At 41.2% G+C, this 19729-nt stretch overlaps 1 non-coding gene across 1 annotated transcript; it reads left to right on the forward strand.

The window, feature by feature from the left end:
- Nucleotides 1-18249: 18249 nt before the first annotated feature.
- LOC133807664 (small nucleolar RNA R71) lies at nt 18250-18356 on the forward strand. The gene has a single exon (XR_009879565.1). It is a non-coding gene; the product is annotated as a small nucleolar RNA R71 (small nucleolar RNA).
- Nucleotides 18357-19729: the final 1373 nt, after the last annotated feature.

Consider the following 19729-nt stretch of genomic DNA (forward strand, 5'->3'; position numbering starts at 1 on the left):
TCAATAAAATGTATTTTCACATTCTTTTATGGCATAAATCCTAACATCCTTCTCGAGATGGGTCGTTGGATGGAAACTGAGTCATTTTCCCTTAGATCTGGCTGTTGATTTTAAAATTTGAATTTTTTCTTGATCTATTGAAAACCACTGGATAAACCTTCTTCTTTATAACTTAACATTTCTACGCCATTTTCTCCTTCAATGTTGTAGAGTTTTTTCTTGGATAGAAATATCTGGCGAACATTCTTCTCCCTGTCAATAGGTATGTAGCCAATCGGTCATCCCAATAGTTCAGCAAGCCAAATCATAGTCTATGGACATCGCTACATCCATGTGAGGAGAGTGTACTAGACATACACGCGATTCTTCGCTTGTAAGTATCTCTTTCATCTCCTTTTTTCTTTGTTTATCAGTGGCAAAGGACTCTATTTTATGGGTAGATACTTGTGCGGATTTAGAAGTTTTTCTGGGATTTTCATTTGTTTTTCGCCTTTTTCTCGCAATTTCTAGGTGTAATGATTTTTAGGGTTTTTAAGGTTCAGAGAATCGTGTCTTTGATTGTTTGTTACTCTTGGTATCTTGGTGTTCATTTCTTTAACCAAGTGTCACTTGCTCATTTTTTGTTTCAGATGTCCCGTGACCCCGAGCTGAAAGAGCTAAAACAACACGGGTATCAATCCTTTGATATGAGGGAGGCTCAAGAACAGGAAGACAAGTTTGTGTCTGAAACTACTGCAGCAAGAGAGTTTACGGAACTCAGAGAAGGCATACGATGAGGATTTGTTGAATGCACTTCAGTAGTCGAAAGGTCTAATGAAACCTCACATCTATAGAAATCATTGTCGCTCTCCCAGGTTCTATGGTCCACAACCAACAAACTCAAGTGATGCCTACGGTTGCCCAGAGGCCATTGGGCCTGTTGCTAGACCCCCTCATCCCAAAGCTGCACACTTAGAGTCAAAGACTATTGTGTCATACTAGACGTCATTGGAAGTGCTTCAAGCCATAAAGGAGCACTATGACGATGCCTCCCCTCAAATCATGAACAAGCTCCTTGACTGAATGGAGCAAGCTTATTACTCATCTAATGGCTTCACGGCTTGGAGTCAGGCACACCTCGAGGTGGGCGCTACTATTACTCTCCATCAATATTTTATTGACTTTGCGGTTTGGATGAGGGTGTTGCACTTCCAACTTATACTGAATGCCTACTAACTGTTAGTGGCATGCTACATGTTGTGTAAATAGAAGGATTGGATCCTCCCGAGGCACGAGGAGATCCATTATCATTTTCAGTTGAAAGCTACTCCAAAAAAAAGGAAGGAAAGAAAAAGATGGCTTCTACACTATAACAAAGTGGATGTCCCCCGACTGAACACCTCATCACAAAAAGAACAAGCCTCTAGAGGCTAAAAAAAAATTCTTCTTCTCCACATTATTCGACACCCGCAATACATCTGGATTCAACTGAGTCAGTGAGTTATATTCTCAGCTTTCATATTTTCATTCTATTTTTTGCACCTGTTTGTCATGTAGATCCACGACAATATGTGATGCCCAAGCAAACCGCCGACAATCTAGTGAGGGCCTAGGCCATCCACGCCCTATCTAATGAAGAGATGGACATTTTGGTCCTGATGACAACAACCAGGCTACAAAGGGCAGAACTTATCGGCCCTATTCAATGGGTTGATCTCATAAACATCAAAGGGATAGTCCAACCTCTTTAGAGGAAGAGGAAGATTTTCCTTGTGGTGGTCGTAGATGAGGTCATGGACTAGGATTCCCTGAATCTTGGGCTGCTCGAGGAGGGTATATAGGAGGCTGCTGAGACCGCTCAGCAATTTCCTCTAATGAGCGAGGAAAAGGAGGCCGTGAACATGGTTTGTACAGCAATCGAGGCCCGAGAACCAGAGGGAGGAAATGCACCCGAGCACCAAATAGAGTTAGAGGATGAGGTCGGCGAGTCCTTCGATGTTGTGGATATCGAGCGTGCCAACCGTGAGCGGTAGACTTTGAAGAAGCTAGATGCTGAGAACCAAGGTGAAGAAATTTCTATTTTAGTTCCCCGGATTGTTGCTGAAGGTCACATTCCGAGACATACTTCATTTACTCCACTTTGCATTGGTACATGTATGCTGACTGACATTAGTTATGGCGGCAGTATGTCGATTACCTTAACCGTTTGGACGAAGTTTTCCATCATCATCATCCTGGGGATCTCACATGGATAGCGGTGGTGGACCAGCTCATTGATGAGTGCTCGAGGATTTGACGAGTATAGCCCCAACATTGGCTTGGATTTGAGTCTCCTACTCCATGCCATGGAGGAAACTGTGAAGGGTTGGTTTCCTTGGAGAGAGATAGGAATTCAGGCGCTTCACTAGGCCTTTCGCAACCCGAGGGGTCCTCCGAGTCAAAGTAGGTCCTCGATGGTGGGATGATGCTCCAAGAACTGGCCTTTGTGTATATGCTTACTTGTAATATTTTTTTCGGAACTAACTCATCATTTTCTTTTTACTTCCAAGTTAGATTGATGTTATTACAATGGTCATTGGGGGAACGCGATCAGCCCTGACTACTCGGAAAAGAAAAAACTAGGCAGATGACTCCTTAGGGTGGTAGAAATGACATAGGATAGGTATCATCGATGCACTGATAACGTCCCAAAAGCCAGGTGTTGGACCCCAAAATAACTATGAATTGAATCACTTTGAACGAGGTACAGCTGGCAGATAAACGCACAAAGAAAGTGTACAGGTAGAATATCTAGCTAACTCTAGAGTGAGTAGCTCAAGTTCAACTTGGCAACTTACGACAACCAGATAATCTTAAGATTGCCTCTTGCACCGAAAACCTAGTTCGAGATGCATAAGGGCCAGATCTCCTTCTTTGAAACTGAAATTAACGTGTATTAGGATAGGTTAGGTCTGTGGCATTCAGGTCGAAGGAATTGACCGGCTCGTGGAAGCCTGGTCATGACGCACAGTGAAGGATCCCAAAAGACTTGGAGATTCCTTATATGATCACTAAGGCAATAATATCCTCATGAAAGTGAGAGGTTAACCGAATTTATTATATACCATATTTATGTACGCGGTTACCCAAAGCTGCCCAGGAAAACACACTATAAATACCAGGGGAATGGATAGAAAAAGGGACTGATTCTTGAGATTCAAAAGCTCTGCTGAAATTGTCAGGAACAATTTCACCCAGAGCCCTAAAGAGATTAATAAGATTGTCCCATGGATAGGTTGATTTTAACCATTGAACCACATAAAAGTGTGAGTGTTTGTGAGATCTTCTATTTGTTCAATCACCATTTAGTAAAAATGCCTAATATATCTATTGTAAGATTTCTTAATCAGTGAAATAACCAACTAGCAAATACTCATAGGAATCATCGACCTCATGTCAGTTGATATGTTCGAACTGTAAACCCGATTCGTGCCTTCGGAACAGATCTGACAGAGTACTCAGCTTGACCCAATAAGGTGAGCTAGGACCGATTTGAGGAGGCGAAACACCCCAGCAAATCCATCCATTCCACGGTTAGAGCCTCCGGCATGGAGAAATAGACTATTCCTACCTCCAACCCGAGAACTTGGGGGTAGATCAGGGACAAGGTAACCTAGTGCACCCATATGGAACAAGGATTTCTTCACCAATAAGAGATCCACCATCACCAGTTCAATATCCAACTCTACCTCACCCACAGAGGAATGCTCCAGATCGAGGGGATAGCAGGAGAAATCCTCCTCCCTCAGAGGACATTTATATCCCACAATATTGCACTAATAATACAGGTCCTCGAACCTCGCCATGAGTCGTAAGCTTCGGTAATGGAAGTTAATGGACAGAGAGCCAGTACGAAGACAAGCATGAGAGCAACCTAAGGAATCACTTGAGCTTTGCATAAAGTCTTCGTTACCAACATCCCGACCTGCGTGATCATTTTAATTCACAAAGATGATATCCAGTTCGCCATGGTGATATGATTTATACTCAGCATAGGGGAGATCCGTCTATTGTATGTGACAATGGGAATGACTCACCTAACTGAGCTTAAGCTTAGAGGGAAAACAACCATCTAAATGCACAACAAGATTGGGGTTGATAAGCAGCTCCAAAATAACCTAGATTCCAAGGATCCAACCCTCCAGTGATTGGCCTTAATGGAAGAACAGACGAAGGGACTCCTATCTGGAAAATGAGTCGATGATTGTGATTCTGATGAGGAGCTTGAACCTTTTGCTCCAAACATTGCAACAAATCCATATCCTTTTGGATTTAGGATATCAACCAAGCCCACATATGATAGAAACCTTGACTCGTCAAACCACCTCGGGACATTCAACACATTAATGATGGTTCACAACGTTGGGTTCGACTTAAGGTGCATCTTGTTCCCCGCAACTCTAGCTGGACCGGCCACATTGTTGTTGAACAAGTACAAATGAGATTCAATCAACTCATGGAAGAAATTGTCTTCCAAATTTAAGAGACAGTTCCGAGCTTTTAAGGCAGCTCGCGTTCAACCCGATTCGATGGCTAACATAAAGAACAACTTGGTGAGTCCCTGAAGGCATATCTACACTAGTTTACTAATCAAGTAGCACGAGCTAGGGATGTTGATGATAGCTCCAAGCACATGGAAATGACGATAAGGATCACAGTAGGAGGTGATCTATGGAAAGAACTCCAAAGAAAAGGAGTAAATAGTGTAGATAAATTCCTGGCTCGGGCTCAGGAATATATAAATCTAGAGGAGGCATGATCTGCTGTAGCAGGAACTAGCCAGACCCCTGTTCATCCCGCTGGAACGGTGGCGGAAGTTGCAGCTATGGGTCAACCTGCTACCCAGAATAACCAGGTGGGGAACTATAAGTGAAATGGGACTAGTGAGAGCAACCAGAATGAAACCAAAAATAACAAGAACGAAGAAAATTTTAAGTCCATCTACACCACCTACATCGACCACCGATATGTGAGAGCATATTTTCCTAGCGAACTTTAATCGCCTTCCATGGAAGAAGCCGAAGCCTTTTATGCACCAGAGGGCAAAGAGAGACCCCGCTAAATTCTGTCGTCTGCTAAAGGATAACCATAATACTAATGATTGTCGTAAGCTAAAGGACGACATCGAGACTCTCATCTAGGCAAGATCGTTAGCCCAGTATGCTCGAAACTAAGTAGTTCCTAGTTAGCCAGCTAGGCAAAATATTCATCTAGTACCGTAAAATCTGGTCGGCCAACCCCGGGCTCAAATAGATCAGGGGAACCAAATTGTCCCCCCACCAATAGAAGGAGGGGATGTAACCACTATCATCGTAGGACCCATTGCATTGCCATTAAGGGAAAAGCACAACCAAGGAAACGAGAAATGATCGTTATTGAGGGAGGAGAGGAGCCTCAAGTAATGGAAATTGCCTGTGGGGTGGAAGAACCTTAGGAAGGAGGTAACGAAGTCGCCCAGAAAGTCGACATTAATCCAAGATTAGGTGAAGAAAGGTGTGAGCTAGAAGCATTGGAAGAGCTCGAGGAAATCAATATCGACAAATAAGTGCCTTCAAGGGTGGTAAAAGTTTGAAAAATCATGGAACCAAAAGGAAGAATGAGTTGTTCGAGTTTTTGAGAAATAACCTGGCCGTCTTCGCCTAGTCACATGAAGATATGGTCGGAATTAGTCTGAATGCATAATGCATACTCTTAATCTATATAGGAATATGAATGCAAAGGTACATAAACGAAGGCTTTTGGGGAAGGAGCGATCAGAAGCTATAGAAGAAGTAGCTCGCTTAGTTAAGTGTCGATTCATAAGGGAAGAAAAATATCCCACCTGGATTGCTAACCCTATTTTAGTGCCAAAACCTAATGGAAAGTGGATAACTTGCATTCATTTTGCCGACCTCAATAAGGCTTGCCCTAAGGTTTATTTCCCACCACCTCAAATTGATCAGTTGGTAGATGAAACAGCCGGGCACGAGCTCATGTCTTTCATGGACACATATTCAAGATATAACCAGATCGCAATGAATCATGCAGACCAAGAGAACACTAGCTTCCTAACTGATCATAGCGTATACTCCTACATGGTTATGTCATTCGGGCTAAAGAATGCTGGTGCAACATACCAATGACTAGTCAGCAAAATGTTTGTTAGCCAGATCGAGAAAATCATGGAAGTGTATGTTGATGATATGCTCATTAAATTAAAGATTGCCAGTAACCATGTATCCAACCTGGAAGAATGTTTTGGAATGCTAAGTAAATATGATATGAAGCTAAACCCTCAGAAGTCCACCTTTGGGATTTCATCGGGAAATTTTTGGGCTTCATAGTCAACACAAGTGGGAGAGAGGCGAACCCAGAGAAGATCAGGTCATTATTAGAAATTCCCTCGCCCAGATCGCATATAGAAGTACAAATCCAACCTGAGAAAGTAACGGCCCTAAACCGCTTCATTTCAAAATCAATTGACAAGTGTCTCCCATTCTACAAATTTCTCAAAGGAAACAAATTTTTTGAGTGGACTGAAGAAAGCGAGCAGGCATTTTAGGATTTCAAAACTCACCTGGATGAACCCCTCATACTATCAAAATCGACAACTTGAGAACGTTTGCTATTATACCTAGCTGTGACAGAAAATGCGGTCAACATCGTATTAGTTCGAGAGGAAAATCAGATGCAGAAACTGGTGTACTATGCGAGTAAAAGGGTTTTAGGAGCTGAGTCCAGATATCCTTTAATAGAAAAACTTGCGTTCTGCTTGATCTTGGCCTCGAGAAAACTTAAGCCATATTTCCAGTCTTACACCATCCACGTCTTTACCGATCAAAATTTAAGGCATGTCTTACAAAAGCCTGAAACATCAGTACATTTGCTTAAGTGGGCCATCGAACTCAGCAAGTTCCAGATATTGTATATGCCACGCCCAAAAATTAAGAGTCAAGCGCTAATTGATGGATCATCTAACGAAAGCGAATCTGGAGCTACGATGATTCTGATTTCACCTGAGGGTCATCCATTCCATACAGCCCTGAGGTTTTGGTTTGAAGCATCCAATAATTAAGCATAATACGAAGCTTTATTAGCAAGATTATGGGTGGAAATGGAAGTGAAAGCAAAGGTAATCCAGTGTTATATTGATTCTCAGCTAGTGGTTAATCAGATATCGGGGGAATATCAAGCTCGAGGTATCCAAATGGCAGCTTATCTAGCAAAGGTTAAAGATGCATTGTCTGAGTTTGAGTTCTTATCCATTGAGTAGGTACCCCATGAGGAGAACTCGAATGTTGATGCCTTAGCCCGACTCGCCACCACCAAAGAAGTAGATGCATTAAACGTGGTCCCAGGAGATTTCTTAGAACAATAAAGCATAACGGAAGAACCGATTGAGGTCAAAGTGATTGACACAAAATCGACCTAGATAACCCCCATAGTGGAATACCTCACAACCGGTAAACTACCAGATGACTGAAAGGACGGACGAAAATTGTTATATCAAGTCCCAAGGTATATTATGGTTAAGGGAATTCTATACCAACGAGGGCATTCGCTACCCCTTTTGCAGTGTGTTCTACTCCAAGAAGAACAAATCATCCAACAAGAGATACATGAAGGATTCTGCGAAGACCATGCTAGGTGGTAAAACCTAGCTATAAAGATATTGAGATAGGGCTATTTTTACCATACACTCAAAAAGGATTCGGCCTCATACGTACAGAAATGCGACAAGTTCCAACACTTTGCCACGATTTCTCGGGCAGCGCCCAGGAAGTTAACCATGATCTCATCCCCCTTGCCATTTGCAGTATGGGAGATCGATCTGGTTTGTTCATTACCAATAGGAAAAGGAGGATTTCGCTGTGTAGTTATCGCCATAGACTACTTTACCAAGTGGTCAAAGCTGAGTCTCTGGCGACCATAACCTCGAAGAGAGTCCTCAATTTTGTTGTGAAGAACATCATAAGTCATTTTTGGCTCCCAAAAAAGATCTTTTCTGATAACGAAACTCATTTCGATAGTGATCTTTTCACAAACTTTTGTGAGAAATACAACATAAGCAAGAATTTCTCTTTAGTTGCACTTCTAAAAGCTAATGGGCAGATCGAGGCTGTAAATAAAACCCTAAAGGCGAGCTTAAAGAAGTGACTACATGAAGCCAAGGGATTATGGCCGGTGTAGCTCCGACAAGTACTTTGGGCCTATAGGACCTCACATCGCAACTCCACAGGGCTCACTCCCTTCTCTTTAACCTTTAGAAGTGAGGCTATGCTCCCAATTGAAGCGCTAATAATGACAGATAGAAAAAAAAACCTTCGTTCAAGATCATCATCCCTAGAACTAATTGAATAAAAGCGGGAAGAGTAACAATTATAGCTCACCCATTATCAGTAGAGAATTACGCGTTACTTTAACTCGAAGGTAAAAGGAGGCAGACTCGAACTAGATTGTGGAAATTTTACGTGAAGGAACATTCAGACTAGCTCGGTTAAGTGGAGAGTTGGTATCACGGACCTGGAATGTTCTACATCTTAAAAAATATTATCACTAATAGGACGGTTTTGTTAAGTTTTGATGTTTTCAGTATTTTTCCGTGTAAGGTTTATTTATAAAATCCATTATATTTAAATAACACGGGATCGCTACCTGTATATATTATTCTCACTGTGTATCACATACTCATTTTGTAAAAGCGACCTAGAATATCCATATATTCTAGTCGCTTGGGAGGCATATAATGTTGCTTTTTTTTTTTAATACACGCAAGTGCACGTATCATACAAGTAGTACTCACACAGGTGAGGTCGAACCCAAGGGAATTGTAGCTAAGTACTAACAAAATTGGATCTATATTTCTATTTGGCAACAATAAAATTTGGTGTTTAAATAAAAATGCAGAAAACTAAACAAGCAAAATCAACAAATAAGAAATTAAGGGTTTAACAATGGATGTGAAGATAGGGATATGATTTCAATTGCTTCGATTACCCAATTGTTAACGCTAGTTGACTATTCTTCTTCTTTCAATGAAATGACAGATTATAAAATTACCTAAACTCTTTTCAGATCATTTAGGTTCTAAATTGCATTGTCAACTATTGCATTTCTGAGATAGCACAACAATCAATTTGCTTTAAGTAATAATCTATAAGTCACATAAGCTATGCGAATACTTTCGTTTCGCATCAAAACCTATGTTCATTCATTTAGAACATTCCTAATATTCACTTTTCAGATTTCACATTAGGATCATGAATCATGCTCAAGGTGATCAATCTCAAACATACATTAAGCACAAAGATGAACAAATTTCATAAACAAGCAAGAAGAAATAATCAAATAGCATTAACCATGGGATGATTTCAGTCAATATCCATCAAATCCCTAATAAGAGTTTAGTTCATCATCTCAAAATTCAAATCCATAATCAAACTAAACAATAACATAGGAAAAATCAAAGAAAAAGAGGATGAAACTAGATGGGGAGTTGTCGGAGGTCGCCCACGCTTGTCCCAAAATCCGTCTTCTCTTGTCTTTTCTCCCTTTTTGTCTGTTTTCCTGTCAAAAATCGCGATCCTCTTTTCAGAATGAAGACCTCATTCTATATTCTCTCCATAATGATGAAATTGCCCTTAAAAATTCTGAAGTGTACGGACGCCAGCGCCGCGGCGCCAATACCTGCGCCGCGACCCTACTCGAAAAATGCAAGATCTCGAGTTTCTGGAAAGGGGCTCACCGCGGCTCTAATATGCAAGAGCGCCGCGGCCCTAATTAACATTTCAGCACAATACACTCCAAATGCTTGATTTCTACACAATTCACTCCAAAAGCCCAAAACATAAGCTGAACCTGAAATCAAGCAAAAACAAGCATAATTCCGCTCCAAAAACACAAGAAACATTAAAAAGACTCTGATAAAGACACTTAAAAAGATAGGCTAAAATTAGCCTAACAAACTCCCCCAAACTTTATTCTTACTCGTCCTCGAGTAAGGGAACGGAAAATTAAACTAAAACAAATAAACATGATAAGTTAAGCCTCCAGTCTTATTTAAACCACGCCGTCATCACTCACAAAACTTCAACTGTTGATCAACCAGAATTTCAATTCAAAAAACTCTAACAATTAATCTGAATGCCTCAATTGGAAATTAGATTATACCTTGCAAATACAAATGAATAACTAGATAACACCATACATGCCTCACTCATTCCAACGATCCACTAGCCAAAATTCAATATGCTTGCACACTTACCTTTCTCCACTAATGTCGACAACACATGTTATGGAATCAAAAGGACTTCAAAGGTTCATAACATTTTGGCTTAGGTGAAGGTGGATAAGAAAGACATTTAGGCTTCATTATACCATAAACACATCAAAAACCAATCAAACAATCCACTTTGCACTCAGTTACCAACCCCTTTTTCACCCACTTTTTATTGATTGAGGACTCATACTCAATGCTCCAACATCACTTTATTTAATTATTCATCATTTTTTATTTTTATTTTTTTTTATTTTTATTATTATTATTAATCAAAATTTAGTGATGTTGGAAGCACTTTTACATTTCACACTTGTCTCAATCAGAAGATTACATCGTTCATCCACTTACATCAATTACCCAATTACAATTCGTTCCCCCAAACTTATTTCTAAGCTTATGGCATAATTCACAGGGTAGGGACAAATAATAATTGGTACATTTTTGGCTTAATGAGTGGTTATACAATCAATCAAACAAGTTAAGGCACAAATAGGCGGACTAGGGATAATAATGATAAGGGTAAGCTTGAAAGGCCCAAACGTTCCAAAAGATTGCCTAAATCATATTCCAAAACATATGTCATCAATGATTTCGTCTCAAAAGGCAAGCAGTGCAAGTTCTATCATTTTCATCAATTCATACCTCAAACCCAAGTAACACATGTATAGCATAATCCACTTATTCACATTTGCAACATATACTAAAATTTCCAAAAGGCATCAAAATTAATCCAAAGAGTAATCAAATCAAGCACACGGTTAGACACAGTTTCCGTTTGGCAAGCGACAACAACGGCATTTATACATATCATTGGCTTAACTTTTGACACACACACAAAGAAAAACAACAAAATTAAACAACAAAATTTTAACTAAGCTAAACTAAAACAGAAAAGTAAGCCCCTCCCTCAAACTTTTATTTCACATTGTCCCCAATGTGAGCATGACAATCAAAAAGAGAGAAACTTACCTGACAACCCCTCAAAATGGGTTGGGTGGTGGTGGTTGATCATAAGGAGTGAAACGCGGTGGTAGTGCAAAGTAATTTTCATCTTCTTCATCCAAAGACCACCGAGATACCAAACTATTCAGCCGCTGGATATGGTTTGCATCGTAAGCACTCCGCTGCCCCATATAAGTCTGCATATGCATGTTTTGCTGAATAAGGTAATTCAACTGAGCATGAGTGTGCTGCATAGCAGGATCCATGGGGCCACCCAAAAGTTCGGGCTCATCCTCACCATCATCGGTCCTTTGTCGGCGGCGCCCTCTTCTTCTTTGAACTTGTGGGGCATCATAGGGATGCGGTGGAATGAGGCGATTCACCATGGCCAAACCGACTGGCTTTTGCGGAGGCACCTTCATGTCAGTCAAGTATTGAGGTGCGCCATATGCCACGCAAAGTTCAGTAATGAAAGTGCCATGTCCTAACCCGCCAGTAGTGGTGCCCTGAATTATATGATTTATACTTTCCCGAACATACCTCCCAATGTTTATGTTGTACCCCTTTAAAATAGCATATGTCACCTTGAGCCGGTCAACAGGGATGTCAGACAAATGATTGTTGGGAATCAGACGGGCACTCACAAAATAGCACCAAGCACGAGCCACTTGGTTAAGTTCACAGCGATACATACAGTTTGGCTCACCATCCTTCAAATGAATTCTTGCGCCAGGAAAACCCAATGTTTCAGCAAGGTCAACATAGTCTATATTATCGGCCCCCAGTACCCGCAGCTCTTCTTCTACTATGGGAAAGTTAGGTACATCATACAATTGATTAAAAGCTGCAAGAGTGACTGGTATCTTCTTGCCCCGCACCATGACAGCATTATTTTCTTTTTCTGGCCAATTAGCAAGGAACTCGTATGTCATCGTGTGGTTTGCCTTGCCATTGTAGTCAACAAATTGGTCCCACTGCCGCCGAGCAATCTCAGCTCGAATAGGCTCATACAATGGCTGGTTTTCTAGGGGTTCTGGACTAAATTCCATGCCTCTTTCTTCAAGAATAGGTTTCCCTGACAACACCACAAACCGCTCTTGAGCCTCTTTGCTCACAAATCTTGAGGTGTCATAATCCGCCCTTGTTGAGACACGAGGAGGGCGGGACGATGACGCACCTGAAGCATTCATAGTACCCTTCTTTGGCCCCATTGAGTGAAACAACTCACAAAATACCAACTTGTAAACCACTAGAAATTTTGGCAGCACCTCCCCTTGTTTTTGTCACTTCCCAAAATCATAAAATTCTTCACAAACCACAATTCTCCAATCCAAATTTTCAGAATAGCAAAAATAACCAAAATGCACCACTTAATCCATAATAAACCCAATAAACACTAGATTTCCCAATAACCAAAGGATTCTCAACAAATTGAAAAAAAATGAGATGCAAAATCACTTACATTATTGAGAAACCCATGGATAATCCACCATTGTTATCCAAAGCATGAAGAAATGAGCAATATTGAGGAAGAGGATGGGATTTTCGGATTAGGGTTGAAATGATTGGGTAAAAGGGGATTTTTGAAGAAAATAGGTCAAAAGGGACAAAGAAAATGATGGAGGAAGTGATTTTTATGGGAAGGGATGAAGAAATTATGGAAGATGAGTGAATTATTGGTGGTTATGGAGGTTTGATGGTGATTTGGGCGGAGGACAGGCGGAGAAGATGAAGAGAGGCGGATGGTGTAATTTGTTTGGGTCTAAAAAAAATTGGGGAAAAATCTCGGATTTAAATGGTGGCCTTTGTTTGCGCCGCGGCGCTAGTGCAATTTTATTTCCCAGGAGCCGCGGCGCAGGAATGTGGGGCCGCGGCGCTAGCGCGACTCCAAATTTTCCAGCTCTCTGTCCACACCTCGCCATGGCGCTAATAACCTTAGGCGCCGCGGCTCAGGAAAAGAGGGCCGCGGAGCTAGCTCGAATCCAAATTTTCCATGCTCTCTGACCAGTGCCTCGCCACGGCGCTAATACCCTTAGGCGCCGCAGCTCTACAACATGCGCCACGGCCCTAATTAAAATACAGCAAAAAAAAATTTCAATTTTTTCACGCTTTTCACTGTTTTCTCTTTACACGGAATACAATAAAACTACGAAATAAAAACACTTAAAAATACTAATTGTTCCAAACCAAAAAATTACAATGCAAAACAAAATACACTTTGGGATGCCTCCCAATGGCGCTGTCGTTAACGTCATATAGCCGGACGCTGGTTTCCTCCTTACTGAGGCGCCAAGAGGATGGCGGACTTGGCTTGATCAAACTGACCACCCTAGTAGAGCTTTAATCGCTGACCATTTACTATAAACTTGCCAGTCTTTTCACTTGTTACTTCAACGGAACCATAAGGAAACACTTGTAATATCGTGAAAGGACCAGACCATCTCGATTTCAACTTGCCCGGAAAAAGTTTCAATCTTGAATTAAAGAGTAATACCTGTTGACCTGGTTGGAATTCTTTCCTGACAAGGTTCTGGTCATGCCACTTCTTAGTCCTCTCCTTGTAAATCTTGGCGTTCTCATAGGCTTCGTTTCTAAACTCTTCCAACTCGTTCAATTGCAAAAGCCTCTTCTCACCAGCTGCTACCAAGTCCATGTTCAAGGTCTTCATGGCCCAAAATGCTCTATGCTCAAGTTCTACTGGAAGATGACACGCTTTCCCAAAGACCAGCATATATGGTGACATACCAATAGGTGTTTTGAAAGCTATTCTGTATGCCCACAAAGCATCATCGAGCTTCTTAGACCAGTCTTTCCTCGAGCTCTGTACCGTCTTCTCCAATATTAACTTAATTTCCCGGTTAGAAATCTCAGCTTGTCCATTACTCTGCGGGTGATAGGGTAATGCTTTTCTATGTCTAACTCCATATTTCGCAAGTAATGCCTCAAATTGCTTGTTAGAGAAATGACTCCCCTCATCACTAATAATAGCTCTAGGAGTACCAAACCGGGTGAAAATGTACTTTTGGAGAAAAGTAAGAACTGTTCTACCGTCATTAGCGTGAGTTGCAGCCGCTTCCACCCACTTAGAAACGTAGTCCACAGCTAGCAAAATAAACAGATTATTGTATGATGACGGAAAAGGGCCCATGAAGTCAATACCCCACACATCAAACAGTTCCACTTCTAAAATACCAGTCAAAGGCATCTCGTTCCTTCTTGAAATATTACCAGTCCTCTGACAACGATCACATGCCTTGACAAACTCATGAGCGTCCTTAAAGAGAGTTGGCCAGAAGAACCCACTTTGTAAAACCTTTGCAGCGGTCCTTGTCCCACCAAAGTGACCTCCACACTGCAGACTATGAAAATGATTCAGGATAGAGTACATCTCCTCTTCAGGCACACATCTTCTAATTATCTGATCGACACAGTGCTTATAAAGGATCGGCTCTTCCCAATAATAGTGCTTTACCTCAGAAAAGAATTTCTTCAATTGTTGTCTTGTCATGTCAGCAGGTGTGATGTTTGCAGCTAGGAAGTTGACATAATCAGCAAACCATGGAACCAACAAACTTTCTTTTAAAGCGAACAACTGCTCATCAGGGAACTCATCATTTATCTGGACTTCCTTCATATTCTGACCCTCTTCTGACTCCAATCTTGACAAATGATCTGCTACTAGGTTCTCGGTACCCTTCTTGTCTCTAATTTCTAATTCAAACTCCTGGAGGAGAAGGACCCATCAGATTAGTCTTGGCTTGGCATCCTTCTTGGTCATAAGGTATTTGATTGCCGAATGGTCTGTGTACACAATAACCTTATTCCGAATTAAATATGGCCTAAACTTATCACAAGTGAAGACTATGGCCAACATCTCCTTTTCAGTAGTAGCATAATTCAACTGAGCATCATTCAAGGTCCTACTAGCATAGTAGATGGTCCGAAAAACCTTGTCAACTCGTTGACCCAACACAGCTCCGACAGCATAATCACTTGCATCACACATCAACTCGAACGGTAACTCCCAATTCGGTGCAATGACTATAGGTGCCGAAATCAATTTTTCCTTAAGAGTTTGGAAAGCCTCCATACACTCCTTTCCAAACTCAAAGGGCACTCCATTAACAAGAAAATTAGACAATGGCTTGGAGATCTTCGAGAAGTCCTTTATAAACCGTCTGTAGAAACCGGCATGACCCAAAAAACTACGAACCCCTTTTATCGAAACTGGAGGGGGCAAATTCTCAATAGTAGACACCTTGGCTCTGTCTACCTCAATGCCTTCCTGTGAGATCTTGTGTCCCAAAACAATCCCCTCTCTAACCATGAAGTGACACTTCTCCCAATTAAGCACCAAATTGGATTCTTCACATCGAATCAATACCAGCTCCAAGTTCCTCAAACAATGATCAAACGATGAGCCAAACACTGAGAAATCGTCCATGAAAATTTCTATGCAGTTCTCAACCAAGTCAGAAAAAATAGCCATCATACACCGTTGGAAAGTTGCTGGTGCGTTACATAGCCCAAATGGCATGCGTCGGAAAGCGAATGTGCCATAAGGACATGTAAATGTTGTTTTCTCTTGGTCCTCTAGTGAAATGACTATTTGATGATACCTAGAGTAACCATCCAAAAATCAATAATACTCCTTTCCTGCCAGTCTGTCTAACATCTGATCAATAAAGGGAAGGGGAAAATGGTCTTTCCTTGTTGCCATGTTGAGCTTGCGGTAGTCAATGCATATTCTCCAACCAGTAACAGTTCTTGTTGGAATTAACTCGTTCTTCTCATTCTTCACTACCGTCATCCCCCCCTTTTTAGGTACCACCTGAACCGGACTCACCCACTCACTGTCAGAAATTGGTTAAGCTACCCCTGCATCTAACCACTTCAACACTTCTTTTCTCACAATTTCCTTCATTGGTGGATTAAGTCTTCTTTCGGCGTCTATGGTTGGTTTGACTCCATCCTCCATTAAAATTCGGTGCATAACAGTAGAGGGGCTGATCCCCTTGATGTCTGCCAAAGTCCACCCAATGGCCTTCATGTGCTCTCTTAGAATTCTCAACAATTTTTCAGTTTCCACATCAGATAGTGAAGCTGAAACTATAACTGGCAGTGTCTTGTTTTCACCCAAAAACTCATACCTCAGGTGGTCAGGAAGTACCTTCAGTTCTAACTCTGGGGGCTTCTCAACTGAGGGCAATGATCTTTTTGGTACTGCCCCAAGCTCTTCAAAGTATTTCCTTTTCAATGGCCCATAAGAATTAAGCCATTTTGCGTACTCCATAGCTTCCTTTCCATCTTGATCACTAACTTCATCATCAACCAAACTCAACTCAAGAGGATCATTCATCAGTTTTCTCTCTTCCACTAAATTACCCATTACATCCACTGAAAAGCAATTGTCACTAGCTTCTGGATAGGTCATGGCCTTGAGCACATTGAACACAACTTCTTCCCCTTGCACTCTCAACTTCAACTCACCCTTCTGAACATCTATAAGTGCTTGGCCTGTTGCCAAGAAGGGTCTCCCAAGGATAATGGGGACATTGCTATCCTCTTCCATGTCAAGAACTATGAAATCGGCAGGAAAAATAAACTTGTCCACTTTGACCAGGATATCTTCGATTACCCCTCTTGGATGTGCCAATGAACGATCAACTAGTTGCAAAGTTACAGATGTGGGCTTTGCTTCACCAAGTTGCAATCTCTTGAAAACTGACAATGGCATCAGGTTGATACTGGCCCCCAAATCACAAAGAGCATTTATTCCCTCAATTCTCCCAATAGTGCACGGTATTGTGAAACTCCCAGGATCTCTCAATTTAGGAGGGAGCTTCTTTTGTAGAATAGCACTACACTCTTCTGTCAATGCCACAGTTTCAAAATCCTCCATCTTCCTCTTCTTGGACAAGATGTCCTTCATGAACTTGACATAGCTCGGCATTTGCTCTAAGGCCTCCGCAAATGGAATGTTGATGTGCAGTTTCTTGAAAACTTTCAGGAATTTAGTAAACTGCTTGTCCATGTTGTTCTTACGGAGCCTTTGGGGGTAGGGAATCTTTATGTGATGCTCAATACTGATTGGTGGGGTAGCCTCTTTTACTGGTATGCCCTTAGTAGCCTTTTTCTCACTGTGCTTCTTTTCCTCTTGTGTCGGTGCCTGTGCCTGTTGATCCTGACCCACTTCTTCAACTGGCTGCTTTCCACTTGGTCCCTCATAATTCTTCCCACTTCTCAACGTGATTGCCTTGCAATTCTCTTTCGGATTGACTTCAGTGGTGCTAGGCAAGTTACCTTGGGAACGATTAGCCATGAGAGTAGCCAATTGTCCCATTTGGGTCTCCAAATTTCTAATAGAAGACCGAGTTTCAGCCATGAATTGGGTTAACACATCTGACTGAGCATTAGAATTTCCACCAGAATTTTGTTGCTGCTGATGATGAGTGGGCGGTTGGGGTTGTTGCTGCTGTCTGAATCTTGGCTGAAAGAACCCCTATGGTTGTTGTTGGAATGACTGTTGTTGGCTTGAAGATTGGCCTTGCTGATCATTCTTCCAAGAGAAGTTGGGATGATTCCTCCACCCTTGATTAAAGGAATTGGAGTAAGGGTTGTTGTTGCTCTGTCAAGGAAAATTCCCAATAGCCTGAGCCTGCTCCATAGGCATGTTGTTTACATCAGCATACTGACACTGCTCATAGGCATGAGGGCCCCCACATATTTCACACAAAGTCTGGGCCTGTTGCACTGGAGTTGTTATCACATTGCCTTGCAATTGCTTAGTCAAGGCCTCAACTTGAGGGGTCAATTTCGAAATTGCATCCACTTCATACATACCGGCCACTTTCCTTGAAGAACTTCTTTCACTTGGCCACTACTAATTATTCATGGCCATTTCTTCCAACAAGTCATATGCCTCATTGGCGCTTTTTCTCATAAACGCACCACCAGCTGCTGCATCAATGAGTGTGCGAGTAGTACCACACAACCCATTATAAAAATTATGGACTAGCATCCATTTCTCTATTCCGTGATGCGGGCACTTTCTTATCAACTCTTTGAATCTCTCCCAAGCTTCATAAAGAGATTCATTATCCAACTGAGAAAAATTATTGATCTCTCCTCTCAACTTAGCTGCTTTAGCTGGAGGGAAAAACTTAGAGAGGAACTTCAGTGCCAGATCATTCCATGTATTGATTGAGTTAGGTGGCAAAGATACCAACCAACTCTTAGCTCGCTCCCTCAGAGAAAATGGGAACAATCGAAGTCTGATAGCATCATCACTAACTCCATTCATTTTAAATGTCTGACAGAGCTCCATGAAGTTAGAGAGATGCATGTTTGGGTCTTCAGTGGGTAGTCCCCCAAACTGGACTGTGGATTGAACCATCTGAAGTATGGCTGGCTTTATTTCAAAATTGTTTGCATCTACGGTGGGTGGTCTTATACAAGACTGGACCCCTGTCATTGTTGGCAACACATAGTCCCTCAGGCTACGGTCGGGTGGATTCTGACCATTAGCTGGGTCTTCTATGGCACCCCCATTATTACCGTAGTTGGCCATAACTTCCTCTTGCTCAATCCTGTGTGCAACTCTTTCCAACCTTTTGTTTTTTCTATTTTGCCGACAAGTCTTCTCTATCTCAGGATCAACAGGCACTCTCGCAGCTGGTCCTTGACGTCGCATAAACCAATGGTACCTGAGATGAGATAAGAAGAATTTGACACAAACAAGTTAGCAAAAAGTGAAAAGAAAACCAAATTAGAATTTAATCCAACTAACGTAATATTAACTAAACAATTCCCCGGCAACGGCGCCAAAAACTTGTTGCTTTTTTTTTTTTAATACACGCAAGTGCACGTATCATACAAGTAGTACTCACACAGGTGAGGTCGAACCCAAGGGAATTGTAGCTAAGTACTAACAAAATTGGATCTATATTTCTATTTGGCAACAATAAAATTTGGTGTTTAAATAAAAATGGAGAAAACTAAACAAGCAAAATCAACAAATAAGAAATTAAGGGTTTAACAATGGATGTGAAGATAGGGATATGATTTCAATTGCTTCGATTACCCAATTGTTAACGCTAGTTGACTATTCTTCTTCTTTCAATGAAATGACAGATTATAAAATTACCTAAACTCTTTTCAGATCATTTAGGTTCTAAATTGCATTGTCAACTATTGCATTTCTGAGATAGCACAACAATCAATTTGCTTTAAGTAATAATCTATAAGTCACATAAGCTATGCGAATACTTTCGTTTCGCATCAAAACCTATGTTCATTCATTTAGAGCATTCCTAATATTCACTTTTCAGATTTCACATTAGGATCATGAATCATGCTCAAGGTGATCAATCTCAAACATACATTAAGCACAAAGATGAACAAATTTCATAAACAAGCAAGAAGAAATAATCAAATAGCATTAACCATGGGATGATTTCAGTCAATATCCATCAAATCCCTAATAAGATTTTAGTTCATCATCTCAAAATT

This window comes from Humulus lupulus, chromosome X (genome assembly GCF_963169125.1).
Source record: "Humulus lupulus chromosome X, drHumLupu1.1, whole genome shotgun sequence".
In the NCBI taxonomy this organism is placed as follows: Eukaryota; Viridiplantae; Streptophyta; class Magnoliopsida; order Rosales; family Cannabaceae; genus Humulus; species Humulus lupulus.